This window comes from Rutidosis leptorrhynchoides, chromosome 1 (assembly GCF_046630445.1).
Source record: "Rutidosis leptorrhynchoides isolate AG116_Rl617_1_P2 chromosome 1, CSIRO_AGI_Rlap_v1, whole genome shotgun sequence".
NCBI lineage: Eukaryota > Viridiplantae > Streptophyta > Magnoliopsida > Asterales > Asteraceae > Rutidosis > Rutidosis leptorrhynchoides.
This window is the reverse complement of record NC_092333.1, coordinates 672,037,848-672,050,548: the sequence shown is the minus strand read 5'-3', so window position 1 is coordinate 672,050,548 and position 12,701 is coordinate 672,037,848.

The following is a 12,701-nucleotide window of genomic DNA, read 5'->3' as shown; positions in this document are numbered from 1 at the left end:
TTTTATAAGTGCTTTTGACCTTTGAGCATTTCCGACGATTCACGAACAATTGTGTGTAAATAAAAAATGTAAATAAAAATATATATAAAGATAAAAAATAAGTATATATAATAAATTGAATTAATAAACTACAAATCAATCAACTAAATTAAAAATGTAATGTATTATTTATAAAATAATTAAACTATTATTAAAATGAACCTTAATATATGTATATATATATATATGAATTCTATACACAATTAATATTATATGTATGTTGTGATATATATGGTATATATATAAAAATTACTATTAATATTAAAATCAGTAGTGGGGGTATTATTATATAGATATGAGGTGTGATAAGTATAAATTGTTACAGTATTGCTATTATTAGTGTTGTTATTACTACTAATACTATTATTATTAATAATTTTAGTAACATTATAAATTAATATTATTATCTTTATTATTATTAATATTGTAGATATTATTATTATCAATAATATTATTATTATAAAGTGTTATTATTATTATTTACAACAATAAGAGTATTATTATAGTTATATATATTAATTAATAATATTAATTATAAAATGTAATTATAGATATATATATATATATATATATATATATATATATATATATATATATATATATATATATATATATATATATATAAATAATTAGATTATTTATATATATATTTATTAATTATATATTAATAAATAAGATTATTTATTAATTACAGATATATAAAGATAGTTATATATAGATATACTAATATATACAGATACATATGAATCAGTATTATTATTACATTAATAATCTAATTATTAATTTAGATTAATTAAATATAAACCAATAAGTCAAGAATTAGTACGAGTTTGTTATCTCTCATTTTCTGCTTTCTAAATTTTTGTTTCTTCTGGTTGAATTTGTCGACCACAATCATTCTATATAATTTGTATTCTGCAATTCACAATGAAAAGAACAGATATTTATTTTATTTTTTAACGACAGCTTCCTCTGTTCTTAATTCTTTTAGGCCAAAATTTAAAAATGAACCCATAATCAAAATCTAAAAACGCAGAATTGTTAGGAATCATCCACTCAAACTATTTGCAAAATCTCTTGTTCCAATTCCTTTTATTGAATTCGAATTTTTGAGTCAAATATTCGATTTTAAAAGTCAAACGAGTTTTCAAAGATCAAATTGGAGGTTTATAGGTTGTTTCTGTTATAATTGATGATTCCTAAAGCTTGTATGGTTAATTTATAACACATTTTATGTTGGGATCATAATTCAAAAGAGTCTTAATTTTGAAATCAATATTTGAGATTAATTTTTTTTTCTCTTCTTCGAACCAGCTACTGCTGTTCTATATTTTTTTATTTTTTTTCTATTAATCAAAAATCACCTTAAGATTTCTGTTTTATTTAATAATCCTAGAATCAAGCGTTAGATAAATTATTAATGTCAATTAAATCAATTTGATGGATCGAAGTTTAAAGAATGAAGATTTTTCTACTGCTGCTTATTCTTTTAATTTCTTTTCTGTTTAAAAACAATTTAACAAACCACTTATAGTTTCTGTTTCGTTTGAAATCTAAAAATAAATAACTGATTCGTTGATAGCTTGGCTTTATACTCTGGTTGATTTTCAAGTTGAAGAGGGAGGGAAATAAGAATAAATATTAATACGGTTTATAAATAAACGTTTCTCTAATTATTCAGAAGATGGGCAACAGTCCAGCTGGTTTAAGGAGTTAACGAGTTTTTGTGAGGTCAAGGGTTCGAGCCCGGGTGTGGGCTGTTTTTTTGTTTTGGAAAATTCATTCCTTTGAGATAGTTTATTATCTCATTTATTATTATTATTATTATTATCATTTTATTATTATTATTATTATTATTATTATTATAATTATTATTATTATTAGTAATATTGTTATTATAAAATATTATTGTTATGTTATTACTAATATAAGAGATAAAATTTTATTATCATTAATGTAATTAGGATTATTATCGTTATTAATATTATTATTAGTAGTATCATTATCATATTCATAATTATTGTTATCATCCTTAACATAATTAATATTATTATCATTATTATTATTGCTACGTAATATCATAAAGTATTATTAGTATTATTAATATGATTATTATTAATTTTATCATTATGTACTATGGTTATTATTATGATTATGACTATTATTATTGTCATTATTATCATTAGTAGTAAAATTGTTATATTCATAGTTATTATTATTAGTATTATTACAAATAGATATTTTTATATATAAAAAAATACATTACAAGAATATTAATATTACATATTACTATAATGTTATTATTAAAAAGATAGTAACTAAGCTATATATAAAATATATCAAGTAATATATGGTAACAACCCTGCTTTTTCCGTTACTTTCGTTAACCTTCCGTTAGTTTATTTAACAGTGATTATTTAACTTTTGTGCGTTTACGTGTAATAAATGCATATTTGATCTTTGGAGGATTACAATAATTAATATGGGTTGATATTAATTCAAATAAATATTTTGGATAATGAAATACGATAAAAAATGATACGATTTTAATAACTGCTTTTTGAGCAACGAAACGCTCGGGTTTATTTTAATAATTAATTTATTAATTAATAACTTTTTAAAAATATTTAATTTATTGGGTTTTTAATAAATTAAACGATTGGTTGCGTTTTAACGATCGGTTTAGCGTTCCGTGCTTTTAGTACGACTAAACGGCACTGGAAACGAGCCACGAACACAAGGAATTGCAAAACACGAGCCCGGGATACCATGGTGGGCCATACTTGGTTGAACCCACCTCACACCTCCCTTGAAATTCTATTTTTTGGACATTATGTTAATTACTTGCTTATTTAGGGCCTAAGTGTAAATAATTATACTAGTTAACCTAAATCACTACACTTAATCCCCATCAACAGAAGAAAAAAAAAAACGCAGCCATCTACTCTCCTCTCCCTCCCTCACGTCGACATCACCTCCAACCCTAGCACCCATCATTTTTGATCTTTTGCTTAAGTGTTCAACATTAAAGTTGCAATTCCCTTCGTCCTCTACACGTTGGTATAATTTAATTGGCGATCAAAGGTATAATCACATGAACCCTAGCTTCAAAAATTCTGATTTCATAAAGTTTTATAGTATATGTTGGTCAATTGCTCGATTCATCGCGTTTGTATGTGTTGTTAGTCGTTAATTTGATCGAATTGATTGTTTCACATAAAAACCGAATTTGATTTTGATGTGTACAGAAATTCGACTTTGTTAAATGTTAATTATTATGATATAATTAGAATCCTCATGAAAAACTATTGATTTTAGGCTTTGGATTCACTTGATTTCGTTTCCGTATGATTAAGTTATGCCAATTTGAATTATCGTTGTGTTTTAGTTGCTTGAACAGAAATCTGGGTTTGATATGTCACGAATTGGCTTATGAAACTTATACTACTGGAAATATAATTTAAAAACACTCAAGTTACACTAGGATATCATGTCGTTTGCTTATGTATAACTCGAGATATGCTTGATTTAGTGTAAAAGTGGAATTATACAGCACTTGCATGAAGACAACCTTGTATGATAAAATGTGTTGACCTCTGTGTTTAAAGCTTTGCATATTTGAAATGTACACAAAAATTATTTCACCTTTCATGTAGATATCATAGGCTAATTGTATCTAGATCTTCGGATAATCGCGTGCAAATGTGACTAGCAAAACTAGAATCGAATCTGTAAATTGCTCTCTGTTTTATACTATGTGGATTGTGTTTATTGAATGAGAATGTAAGCTTCTAGAATATGAATTTTGACATGATATGTGACTTATGGTTATTTTATTTCAAACTCTGAAACTTTATGCATTGGGCACACTAGTGTCATACTTTGTGTGACTTCTGAATTGAGCTGAAAAACTGAACATTCAACTTGCGTGAATAAACTGTACAAATTGGCTCAACAAAAATTGCTTGATTTTTGATATGTGTTACTTTGACTTGTCCTTGAACTATGGCCACTGTTCTTGTATCAATTTCATGTTCCTAACTCCGGTTATAGCCAAAACGAATTCAGTGCGCGGTCAGAAACTGACTGGGAAAACCCCAAATGTACCCCTTCTGATTCCTGACTTTTAATTATCGTATGAGTTCCTGGCCAGACTTTTTGGAATTGATTTTAAGTATATTTATGATCTGGAGTTTACCATGTTTACTTGAATTTTGTACTATGAGATAATACGCTAAGTTTGTTACATGTTCATGAACTTTATGCACAACGATAAACTGAAATTGTGAAATTGACCATGTATGATCTAAAACATGTTGTTTGATTTAGGTTTGACATGTTGACCAACATTTGGCATGAACCTACTGATGTTGACTTTAGTTGACTATTTTGACCAAGTTTGACTTTCGGTTTGACTTCGGTTGACTTTGTTTGACTTGCATGAACTAGTTGATTGCATGTTGACTTTTACTTTGAAACGCGTCGAGTCGAGCAATAAGACAACTTATACTATGAAACCACCCTTATTTAAGGTACATATGTTGACCAACCTAAATACGTATACTTAGGTTGCATTATTCAGTTGTAACCGTACAAGTTTTTGTCTGTCATCCGAGCTTTATTCAAAGGTGAGTCTACAGTCCCGCTTTTTACATGTTTTCAGGGATGAGAATACACGCTGTTATACTTACTTTATCAAATACTTTTGTATTAACATGAGTACTATATATGCATATTGAGTTTGTTCAAAAAGCCTCTAGCTTGAATACTTTTAATACCATCGGTGTAAGCACAATTTAGATGGACGGAACCGTTAGGTTGACAACCTCGCCCAAACAATATTAACCGTGGCGCATTTACTTTGAACATTAAATACATTTGAACAAGTGTATAACATTTTACGAGGTAAGGCGGGTATAGTGGCTTCTATACTCGGGTCATTGCTAGTATTCAGGTGCTCATATTATGCAAACGTTTTTACGACTTGATGTTATACTTGTAAAATCTCGTGGTCAAGGAAACTAAACTATTTTTCTGATAACTGTTTTTCAGATGCTATACAACGTTATGTAAAACTGTGGTTTACGAACAAAATGAGATAAAACTTGACATGGTATTGTTTACAGATATTTGAAACTTGACATAGTAGTGTCAACAAACTTTTGGAACGAGAAACGGTGTTGTCTAAAAATTATAACATTGAACCTTGGTGGTCTTCCACTAATAAACGTTTTTCGGAATATTATTTCTTAACATATTGTATTGTTTACCTAAAACCTGTAGATTCACTCAACATTATTGTTGATCCGTCTTGCGTCTTTTATTCTCACGTATTAATTGCTTCCGCTGTAGAATATTGCTGTTACATAGAAGTCAAGCCAAGCACCGGGACCAGAGTTAACATTCTGTTAAAGGGATTTTTGACGGGGTGTTAAAGATGGTATCAGAGCTTTGGCTATAGGGAACTAGGATACATTAGTGTGTCTAACCGTAGGACGCATTAGTGAAGTCTAGTCTATAGCCGTGTGTCTTGGACGATTTTTATGCATCATACTTGCACTGTTTGTGACACCATGCTACATGTAGGGCCACACATCACATCACAAACATATACACCTTATACCAATACGATACGGACTTAGACTAAATACTGTATCACGAATCGCATACGTACACACGACGCGAGATTTAAATGAATTAAGTTGACTGCGCTATCTTGAACTTATGGAGTGATGTCGAATGGAAATGTGAGATAGCGTAATGTAATGACCGGGATTACATTACGGTAACTCATATAGAAGTTCCGACATCGTAAAATAAGGAATTGGGGCCGAGTCAAGTAGGTTACTTGGATAATCAACGTTTAGAAAACAAACCGTGTAATCCCAAATGTGAGAAGAAACATATAATGTGCAAACTAATTGTTAATATAACTTGTAAGTAACTTGTAATCATGACACAACTCGTCCCTGCTTGACACTGACCGCCACCACCGATCACTACTTGTCACTACAAAGACACTACTTGAACACACTCGTCACCTCATACCACTACTCAACACTGTTTAACGCTACTAACTACTACTCAATGCCGCCTCTCACTGCCAGTCACAACTGATCACTACTTCTCACTATTTGTCGTTACTAAATACTACTTGCTGCTACCCCTTGCTACTTGCTACTACTCAATACTAATCATTACTACTTACCACTACCAAGTACTACTCGTCACCACTAACATATCCACGCTTTACTACTCACTACTGTGCATCACAACTCAATTCTGATACGACTTTAGAGGAGGATTTCCTGGTAACAGCCCGCACAATACATAGTAGGTATTGTCCACTCGATTTCCAACTTACCTATCATTCAGCCACCCGCCGTTCATGATTTTGTTTCCAAACACGAGCCTACCGACTGATGACTATTATGCCTTATTGGGTGCATTAGAATACATGTGTATATACTTATGATGCGAGCATGCTACCTAACAACTTATACGTCCCTACTATTATCACTGCTTATCACAACCCATCGCTATTTATTGCTGACACCATCACTCATTACTACTAGTAATACTACTTGTTACTGTATCCTTTCTCATTCTGTCTCAACGTACTTTTCTCAAGCGGCAATCATTTTCGTTATACCCACAAACATTACCAACCAACTTTGGACACATCGACGCGAACTACACTTCATCTGTTCCCGCGAGACACACCCGTCTGGGAGTTTGTATTAACCCTTTTCGATTAAATATCAGATTTTGTTTGAGTTACCATTACACCTTGTTCAATTTCATTTTCCATGAAATACGTCACGAGATTGTTCTCACTCATCGATCATACTGTTTATATATGCTGTCAACACCGATGCTGATAGAAGCTTTAACGCTAGAGAATTTGATCACAACATTTATAAACATGTACCTTCCTTAGACAACGTGTACTCTATAGAACTATTAAACTGAGAAGTTTTAACCTCGTGGTTGAAACAAACTGGTTACCTGATGATACAACCAAGGTAGCTACGACCAGAAGGCTATTCGAATTCCTTTCACCGACGGTAATGGTGTACGGAGAGGAGATTTGTACACCGTCATGCTACACTAATTACTCGAAGGTCCAGAAGTACATGAGATGAGAATGTCTCACAATTCTAGCACATGTAAGTAAGGATGAGCCGACATTTAAGAGACCCGAATATTTCCCTACTATTAGAGATTGTCCTAAGGTGACACGTCCACCCTACCGTGAAGTCGAATTTCGGATTGATTTGGTGCCAACAGCTGTACCCGTTACACGTACAATATACGAACTTGCACCCTCAGAACTACAAGAGCTTCCTATGGTAAAGAACATCAGGGTTGTAATGCCCTAATTTGTCACAGATACTAGAAGGTGGGTCACATAGCCATGATATTTCCGAGTTGGAGCTCCGATCTTGTTTATTAAAAAGAAGGATGGGTCGATGAGATTGTGTATCGACTACAGAGAATTGAACAAATTGACAATCAAGAATTGGTATCCGCTACCGAGGATTGATGACTTATTTGATCAGCTGCAGGGATCTAGTTGTTATTCGGAGATTGATTTGAGATCCGGGTATCACCAATTGAGAGTCAAAGAAGCTGATGTCCCGAAGACAGCGTTTAGAACACGTTATGGACATTATGAGTTTACAGTGTTGCCGTTTGGTTTGACGAACGCACCAGCAGTGTTCATGGACCTCAAGAACCGTGTGTGTAAGCCATACTTAGATAAATTTGTCATTGTGTTTATTGATGATATATTGGTGTACTCCAAGAACAAAGAAGAGCACGAACAACATCTACGTTCGATTTTGACTATGCTTAGAGATGAGCATTTCTCTAATTGTGACTTTTGGTTACCAGAGGTACAATTTCTTGGACATGTTGTAGGGGTCAATGGAATACAGGTCGATCCAGCAAAGATTGAGTCGGTTAAGAATTGGGAAACTCCAAAGACGCCAACTCAGGTCCGGCAATTTTTGGGTCTAGCTGGTTACTACCGGAGATTCATCGAAGGATTCTCTAAATTCGCCCGACCATTAACCACGTTGACTCATAAGGGCAAGAAGTATGAGTGGTCAGAACCACAAGAGTTCATATTTCAGTTGCTGAAAGAGAAGTTAACAACTGCACCAGTATTGTCTCTACCCTAGGGAAGTGAAGATTTTGTTGTTTACTGTGATGCCTCACGTCAAGGAATGGGTTGCGTGCTTATGCAACGAAATAAAGTTATTACTTATGGATCACCACAGTTAAGGATTCACGAGCAGAACTACACTACGCACGACCTTGAACTAGGAGCCATCGTCTTTGCACTTAAAATGTGGAGACACTACCTGTATGGAGCCAAGTTTACTATCTTCACCGACCACAAGGGTCTACATCACATATTCGATCAGAAACAGCTTAACATGAGACAACGACGTTGGATGGAACTACTTAACGATTATAAATGCGAACTTCAATACCATCCGGGCAAAGCGAATGTTGTGGCGGATGCTTTAAGCAGAAAAGAGCGAGAGAAACCCCTCAGGGTTAAGGCTTTTAACATAGTTGTCCGTACAAATCTCACATCACAAATCTGAGAAGCACAACGAGAGGCCGTGAAACAAGAAAATGTAGATGTTAAATTTCTCAGAGGAATGGATAAGAAATTTGACATCAAGGAGGACGGAACACGGTACTTTGTTAATCAAATCTGGGTATCAAAGTTGGTGGATTGAGAGAACTAGTGTTGGAAGAAGCACAGAAGTCAAGGTACTCAATTCATCCGGGATCAGATAAAATGTACCAAGATTTGAAGGCGTTTTATTGGTGGCCAAATTTGAAAGCTGATATTGCTACCTATGTCGATAAGTGCTTGACTTGCGCTAAAGTCAAGGCGGTACATCAGAAGCCATCAGGGTTATTGACTCAACCAGAGATTCTCTAGTGGAAGTGGGAAGGTATTACAATGGACTTCATCACGAAACTGCCGAGAAATGTGGGAAGTTACGATACTATTTGGGTTATCGTGGATCATCTCACAAAGTCTGCACATTTCTTACCGATAAGAAAAACTGATAAAATGGAGAAGTTGGCTCAGATCTACATTAAAAAAAAAGTCATCTCTAGGCATGGAGTGCCTATATCTATTATATCCGATCGCGACAGCAGATTCACTTCCTGGTTTTAGCAGTCGTTACAGAAAGCAATGGGGATTCGTTTAGATATGAGTACAGCATATCACCCCCAGACAGATGGCCAGAGCAAACGAACTATTCAGACTTTTGAGGACATGTTGCGAGCATGTGTTATTGATTTTGAAAACGGATGGGATAAGTACTTACCACTAGCTGAGTTCTCATACAATAACAGCTACCATGCGAGCATTAAAGCTGCACCTTTCGAAGCATTGTACAGAAAGAAGTGTAGGTCTCCCGTTTGTTGGAGCGAATTGGGAGATAGTCAGTTGACAGGCCCTGAGATTATTCAGGAGACAACTGAGAAAATCCTACAGATTCAGGAAAGATTGAGAATGGCTCGGAGTCATCAAAAGAGTTATGTCGATGTTAGACGAAAGGACATAGAATTCCAAGTTGGTGACAAAGTTATGCTTAAAGTATCACCTTGGAAGGGTGTTGTATGATTTGGGAAACGAGGTAAACTGAGTCCTAGATACGTTGGACCATTTGAGATAACTGAAAAAGTTAGACCGATAGCTTACAGATTGGAACTGCCAAAAGCTCTCAGCGGTATACACGACGTTTTTCATGTATCCAATCTAAAGAAGTGCCTAGCAGAGGAGAATTTGATTATTCCTTTAGAGGAACTACGTATCGACGACAAACTCCATTTCATTGAGGAACCTGTCAAAATTTTGGGTCGTGAGGTCAAACAATTGAAACAAAACAGAATTCCTATCGTTAAAGTTCGGTGGAACGCGAGAAGAGGACCAGAGTTCACGTGGGAGCGTGAAGACCAAATGAGACTGAAATACCCGCAACTGTTTCCCGAGAAAACTTCTTCAGAGGACGATCAATAAATTTCGGGACGAAATTTTTAATAACAGGTGGGTAATGTAACAACCCTGCTTTTTCCGTTACTTTCGTTAACCTTCCGTTAGTTTATTTAACGGCGATTATTTAACTTTTGTGTGTTTACGTGTAATAAATGCATATTTGATCTTTGGAGGGTTACAATAATTAATATGGGTTGATATTAATTCAAATAAATATTTTAGATAATGAAATACGATAAAAAATGATACGATTTTAATAACTGCTTTTTGAGTAACGAAACGCTCGGGTTTATTTTAATAATTAATTTATTAATTATTAACTTTTTAAAAATATTTAACTTATTGGGTTTTTAATAAATTAAACGGTTGGTTGCATTTTAACAATCGGTTTAGCGTTCTGTGCTTTTGGTACGACTAAACGGCACTTGAAACGAGCCACGAACACAAGAAATTACAAAACACGAGCCCGAGATACCATGGTGGGCCATACTCGGCCGAACCCACCTCACACCTCCCTTGAAATTCTATTTTTGGTACATTATGTTAATTACTTGCTTATTTAGGGCCTAAGTGTAAATAATTATACTAGTTAACCTAAATCACTACACTTAATCCCCATCAACATAAAAAAAAAAAGAAAAAACGCAGCCATCTACTCTCCTCTCCCTCCCTCACGTCGACATCACCTCCAACCCTAGCACCCATCAATTTTGATCTTTTGCTTAAGTGTTCAACATCAAAGTTGCAATTCCCTTCGTCCTCTACACGTTGGTATAATTTAATTGGTGATCAAAGGTATAATCACATGAACCCTAGCTTCAAAAATTCTGATTTCATAAAGTTTTATAGTATATGTTGGTCAATTGCTCGATTCATCGCGTTTGTATGTGTTGTTAGTCGTTAATTTGATCGAATTGATTGTTTCACATAAAAACCGAATTTGATTTTGATGTGTACAGAAATTTGACTTTGTTAAATGTTAATTATTATGATATAATTAGAATCCTCATGAAAAACTATTGATTTTAGGCTTTGGATTCACTTGATTTCGTTTCCGTATGATTAAGTTATGCCAATTTGAATTATCGTTGTGTTTTAGTTACTTGAACAGAAATCTGGGTTTGATATGTCACGAATTGGCTTGTGAAACTTATACCACTAGAAAGATAATTTAAAAACACTCAAGTTACACTAGGATATCATGTCGTTTGCTTATGTATAACTCGAGATATGCTTGATTTAGTGTAAAAGTGGAATTATATAGCACTTGCATGAAGACAGCCTGTATGATAAAATTTGCTGACTTCTATGTTTAAAGCTTTGCATATTTGAAATGTACACAAAAACTAATTCACCTTTCATGTAGATATCATAGGCTAATTGTATCTAGATCTTCGGATAATCGCGTGCGAATGTGACTAGCTAAACTAGAATCGAATCTATAAATTGCTCCCTGTTTTATACTATGTGGAGTGTGTTTATTGAATGAACATGTAAGCTTCTAGAATATGAATTTTAACATGATATGTGACTTATGTTTAGTTTATTTCAAACTCTGAAACTTTATGCATTGGGCACACTAGTGTCATACTTTGTGTGACTTCTGAATTGAGCTGAAAAACTGAACATTCAACTTGCGTGAATAAACTGTACAAATTGGCTAAACAAAAATTGCTTGATTTTTGATATGTGTTACTTTGACTTGTCCTTTAACTATGGCCATTGGTCTTGTATCAATTTCATGTTTCTAACTCCGGTTATAGCCAAAACGAAATCAGTTCGCGGTCAGAAACTGACTGGGAAAACCCCAAATGTACCCCTTCCGATTCCTGAATTTTAATTATCGTATGAGTCCCTGGCTGGACTTTTTGGAATCAATTTTAAGTATATTTATGATCTGGAGTTTACCATGTTTACTTGAATTTTGTACTATGAGATAATACGCTAAGTTTGTTACATGTTCATGAACTTTATGCACAACGATAAACTGAAATTGTGAAATTGACCATGTATGATCTAAAACATGTTGTTTGACTTAGGTTTGACATTTTGACCAACATTTGGCATGAACCTACTGATGTTGACTTTATTTGACTACTTTGACCAAGTTTGACTTTCGGTTTGACTTCGGTTGACTTTGTTTGACTTGCATGAACTAGTTGATTGTATGTTGACTTTTACTTTGAAACGCATCGAGTCGAGCAATAAGACAACTTATACTATGAAACCACCCTTATTTAAGGTACATATGTTGATCAACCTAAATACGTATACTTAGGTTGCATTATTCAGCTGTAAACCGTACAAGTTTTTGTCTGTCATCCGAGCTTTATTCAAAGGTGAGTCTACAATCCTGCTTTTTATATGTTTTTAGGGATGAGAATACACGCTATTATACTTAATTTATCAAATGCTTTTGTATTGACATGAGTACTATATATGCATATTGAGTTTGTTCAAAAAGCCTCTAGCTTGAATACTTTTAATACCATCGGTGTAAGCACAATTTAGATGGACGGATCCGTTAGGTTGACAACCTCGCCCAAACAATATTAACCGTGGCGCATTTACTTTGAACATTAAATACATCTGAACAAGTGTATAACATTTTATGAAGTAAGGCGGGTAT